The sequence below is a fragment of the Bidens hawaiensis genome, unplaced genomic scaffold (genome assembly GCF_021521415.1).
Source record: "Bidens hawaiensis isolate Kalapana, Puna unplaced genomic scaffold, B.hawaiensis_p1.1 tig00032408_1, whole genome shotgun sequence".
NCBI classification, from domain to species: Eukaryota; Viridiplantae; Streptophyta; class Magnoliopsida; order Asterales; family Asteraceae; genus Bidens; species Bidens hawaiensis.
This window is the reverse complement of record NW_027505248.1, coordinates 237,501-243,181: the sequence shown is the minus strand read 5'-3', so window position 1 is coordinate 243,181 and position 5,681 is coordinate 237,501. Positions and strand designations below refer to the sequence as shown.

At 36.2% G+C, this 5,681-nt stretch overlaps 1 non-coding gene across 1 annotated transcript; it reads right to left on the bottom strand.

The window, feature by feature from the left end:
• Positions 1-607: 607 nt before the first annotated feature.
• TRNAW-CCA (transfer RNA tryptophan (anticodon CCA)) lies at positions 608-681 on the bottom strand. The gene has a single exon. It is a non-coding gene; the product is annotated as a tRNA-Trp (tRNA).
• Positions 682-5,681: the final 5,000 nt, after the last annotated feature.

Sequence of the window (5,681 nt, the reverse complement as noted above, 5' to 3'; positions counted from 1 at the left end):
AAAAGCTTGCAATTGGTATTTTTGTTTCTCTCCTATTTTGTAAAAAATGAAACTCAGGTAAGTGCTTTTTATAAACATATGTATAAAATAACATATTTCATTTAGCTCCTTGATGTCTATAATAACTAGTTATTTCGGTTTCTACTAACGGCTTTAACTATAACCTCAGCTCTATTTATTGGTCTGAGCAAGATACGACTTATTTGAAATGAATTGCACAATTCATAAAAGGAAATCTTTCCGCGAACTTCTGTGTATTTCTAGTTACTTATCGTGTCAATTACCAATTCTTGGTCATTGAGATTCGTGGTAATTTGGATTAATATTTAGGTATAGATATTACCTCTTTTTTCTCCTTTCAAACAAATTGAAATGATTGAATTTTTTTTTTTGGAATCGTGTTAGGTCTAATTCCTATTACTTTGGCTGGATTATTTGTAACTGCATATTTACAATACAGGCGTGGCGATTAGTTGGACCTTTGATTAATTAACACCCCCCCTCTTTTTGACCTCCTCCTTTGTTTAATATCCAGGAGGTCAAATTAAGATTGCTGTTCCAGTTCCAGTTAGTGTTTCAGCCGAATTCGATCGAAAAAGATCCGAATCACGCTCTGTAGGATTTGAACCTACGACATCGGGTTTTGGAGACCCGCGTTATACCGAACTGAACTAAGAGCGCTTTCTTATCATAAAAGAGAATACTGTAAAGAAAAGAATTGGCCCCAATACATCTTGTATGCATACTATATAGTGTCATTGTATGCATACTATATAGTGTCATAAGAATGAAAGATTCTATATGATATGTCCATTGTGAGTTGATCTTAAAAAATACCTCATTACTGCTCAAAGGAGGAGTAATAGGTAGGGATGACACGATTTGAACCCGTGACATTTTGTACCCAAAACAAACGCGCTACCAAGCTGCGCTACATCCCTTCCGTTGGTCTACAGTGTCATTGTAGAGAATTCCTGTCTTGTTTTCCACATCGTTATCTCCTCTATTAAAACCTAGAATTTTTCTTTTCATTTCGTCTTTTTGGTCTCATTTAACATATAATAATAGCAAAAGACTTCTATCTATATGAAATATGGAACGGAACTCCAAGGAAAAATAACTGAGTCTTTTTGGGGAATATTGGAGAAGAAAAGGACGTTTTTTCTGTATTTAACAAAAAGTAAATCTTTTTTACTAGATAATTGAACATTGAAATATGTATTATCTTATTGATTACAATAAAATGAAAAAATGAAGGAGGTTTTTCAATGCGAGATCTAAAAACATATCTTTCCGTGGCACCGGTACTAAGTACTCTATGGTTCGGTTCTTTGGCAGGTTTATTGATAGAGATTAATCGTTTTTTCCCGATGCGTTGACGTTCCCATTCTAGTTATTGGCGCGGGACGGAATAAAGAATATTAGAGATACAATTAAATATCAGCCCCCTCTTTTCTCTTTTTTCCCTTTTTTAGAAAAAGGGAGGAAAGAGAAAGAATAAAAGTGCATTCAACAGCTGTGAGACTCGGGTTCTGGTTGGAATGAAATGAATATTTCATTCTATGGAAGTCGAATACAAACAGTGGTTCTAGAGAAAGAGTATTATACAAGATACTTATATAAAATATAAAATGTTGTACTGTGATTTGAAAGTTTAGAAATCTTTCTATCTTATTTCCGATATTGAGTGTAGTGAAATCTTGCATAAGAGGATAGCAAGTTACAAATTCTATTTTGTTTTTTCCTTCCTTTCTTCTTTTTCGTTTCGGATTGAAAGAGGAAGAGTTGAGTAAATGAAAAATCCAAAGGAGGTTCATGGCCAAGGGTAAAGATGTGCGAATACCGGTTCTTTTGGAATGTACCGCTTGTGTTCGAAATGGTGTTAATAAGGAATCAACGGGCATTTCCAGATATATTACTCAAAAGAACCGGCACAATACGCCTAATCGATTGGAGTTACGAAAATTCTGTCCATATTGATACAAACATACGATTCACGTGGAGATAAAGAAATAGATTGAAGCTCTTCTACTCAGAAACGAAATGTTCCAAATGTTCCTGGAAATGATTGCTCCCAGTGGACCATTTGTATCTATATGCATCAGGATCCCGATTCATGGATCTCTCGGTTCGAGAAAAAAAAATAAGAGGATCGAACCATCTCTTCTGACTCTTTTTCAAATTCGATAAATGTTGGTTGATTGTATATTTCATTAGAGTTCTATGATTCAGAGTCTCCTTTCTTATTTGATCCCTTTGAATTCCTTATTCGAAGTTGCGACCAGATCTATTCATTAAAAAGAATCGATTCGATACATTTCTTATGTACCTATGGGTGCTATGTTGGATTTGAATCAGATTTCGGATCAATCTATATTGATTGACTGCCTCCATTATGATGTTGCTAGCAAATACCACTATTTTTGGTTTTGGCTCTTCCAAATCATTCCCGCAGGAGATCCGGACCCTTTTTTTTCTGATCCTTCGATAAAAAGATTCATTCTCTTCATAAAAAATAGGAAATAGAACCAATAAAACCAATAAAGATGTCGTTTTCCATTCATACCTGGAGTTGAATACCCCATTCAAGAATTGTTTTGGATCCAATCCATAGGAATCAATAGAAAAGGCAAATCTCTTATGATACACCAGATCCGGCTCGGTTATTGATAGAGTGAATAAATCTGCCATTTCTTGAAATCTCTCTTCTGATTCAAAATCGTGGTGTAACGTGTAGCCTCCCCTGTTCTGGTCATGGAATAGATGAAATAAATAAAAAAATGGATTTTTGTTCAAGAATGAAATCTTGTTGGAACTGTCCATATCCGGTTCATCCTTCGGAACCATATCACATCCCGAATCTAATGAAATAGGATGAATTGAGATGGTATTTTGTAAATACGTAATTATCTTGAATAGATTAACCATTTCTTTATTTTCCGATCGCCTGAGAAAAGAAAGATCTTGTTGTTTCTTCAACAATTTCTGATCTCTAGTGGACCTCTCAGTAGGATTCGAACCCAGATGAAGTTCTGACCGGCCAAAATACATTGACTCCTCGATACTCAATCAAATCCTCTTCGTTGATGATTGAATTCAGTTCTCTAGTCTCATATTTAGTAAGTCCCGAGCTCTTTCTTATATATCGAGGATCATCGAAATAAGCAAGAATACTATTTCTACGGAGAATACCATTTCTGGGGATTTCAATTGCTATACCTGAAGAAGGTATTAGTTGGTTCTCGCCTTCTTGAATCGAGTCGAGTAGGATGATGACTCTATTTCTTCTCCTCTTTGCCAATAAATCAGAATTTCCCTCGAGAATGCCCGGATATCTGAGATTACAACGACCAGTATATGTCATTCGATTCAGTTCTGAATAATAAGGAATCCTATCTCCTTTTTTATTTTTACCAGAAAAATACGAACTAAAAAATTTGTGTCTCGCTTGATTATTAGTTACTGAGGGGTTAGAAATGTATCTTCGCTTAACAGAAAGAAAATAAGCGTTCATTTGATCTTGATCCTTGTGGATTGAACAGGGGCCTAGACTAGCTCTCCAGGGCTCCCCTAATAATATCCATAAATGACTTGTTTTTGGTAAGAGATGAATATTACCATATGTAAATTCAGGGGCATGGTACACATCAGTATTCCAGTGCATTTCGCCCTCTAAGTCAGAATAAATATGTTTTCGAACCTTCTCTTTCAAATTCAAAGTGGATGGTCTCGTGCGAATCTCAGCAATGACTTGTTCTGATTCTACATATTGATCGTTTTGAACTAAAAGAAAACTTTTGGGCGGAATACACACATTGTGTATAATATCTTCACTCTCAATAGTTACATACAAGTCTCTAGAACATAGAAAAGCAGGATGTCCATGACGTGTACGTGTCGGATGAACCAAATCCTCAATGAATTTGATTTTTCCATTAGAAGGGGCTCGCACATGTTTTGCAGTACCCCCTGGGAATACTCCGCCAGTATGAAAAGTTCTTAATGTTAATTGAGTGCCCGGTTCTCCTATAGATTGACCTGCAATAATACCTGCAATAATACCTACAGCTTCTCCCAATTCGACCAGGTCGTCATGAGCCGGACTTCGGCCATAACATAATTGACAAATCCAAGATGTACTCCTACAAGTAAAGGGGGTTCAAATAGAGATTAGTTGTGCTCTAAAAGTTATGAATCTATTGACAAGTCCAACCCCAATATCTTGATTTCTAGTAGCAATGCATCGCGAACCTATATATATATCATCTGCTAATACACGGCCAATTAATGTTTGGATAAAAATCCTGTCCGCCATCATTCCATTTCGAGGACTTACAGAAATACCTCGAACAGTGCCACAATCTGTTCGACGTACAACAATGTGTTGCACTACTTCAACAAGTCTGCGCGTGCGATATCCTGCATCTGATATTCGTATAGCGGTATCCACAACCCCTTTACGGGCTCCATAGCAAGAAATAATATATTCTGTTAAAGAGAGTCCTTCGCGTAAATTGCTTTGAATGGGCAAATCAATCATTTGCCCTTGGGGATCCGACATTAATCCTCTCATACCTACTAATTGATGTACCTGAGATGCATTTCCTCTGGCTCCCGAAAAAGACATTATATGGACTGGATTAAAAGGACCGGTCATCCGAAAATTAGGATTCATTTCTTGTCGCAAATATTCACTTGTGGCATACCATATCTCGATCGATTGACGTAATTTTCGACCGCGTGTACATTCCCAGAATGATGGTGTTTTTCCAAAATTAAACTTTGTTGTTCAACGTCTTGAACTAGCCATCTTTTAGAAGGTATTGTTAAAAGATCATCAAGTCCTAATGAAATGGATGCGGCGGTAGCTTGTCGGAAACCCAGAGTCTTTACTTGATCCATGATATGTGATGTATATCCTATTCCATAGTGATCAATAAATCGACTAATAAGTCGTTTCATGGCTGTTCCGTCTATCACTTTATTGTGAAAGACCTGAGTGGGCCGTTCTGCCATCAGTACCTCCATATTGCGTTGTGCTGAGTAGAATTTGACAATGGGTTTGAGTCAGTGATTGGAAAACTTCCTTTTCTAGATCTTGATTCACGTAGAAATTCCGCAATTCTAGTCCTAGTTAACCCGGCGAGATTCGAATTCCCCCTGGCAGCATAGAATTACTATAGCCCTGCCAAAACCCCTGTATGGCTTCTTCTATTTCTCGATAAAGAGAAATATGACCAAGAGTGGTTCGAATATATATATTAAGAATTTCTTTTTTTATACTTCTTACTATTAGATAGTGTCCATAAATCTCATAATAGGTCCCCAAAGATTCATAGTGAATTTCGATAGGAACTTCTCTTGCAGCAATAACACGTTGATCTAGTCGCCATCGCAACCACTAAGGACTACCTAAATTGATTCGTTTTTGCCGATAAGCTCCAATTGCATCATAGGCATTACAAAAAAAGGGTTCTTTTTTTTTTTTGTATACTTATAGTTATTATCTTCATTTTGATAGTTTCTACTATTACATGGATTATACCTATTTACACAAATACCCCGAAATAGTATAAAAAGGGCTTTTATAATTTCTTTTTTATATCATAATTACTAAAAAGAATTTTTTCTTTTTAAAAACTTGATGTCGATAAATGCGCGAGTTTAGAAATTCATTTCGG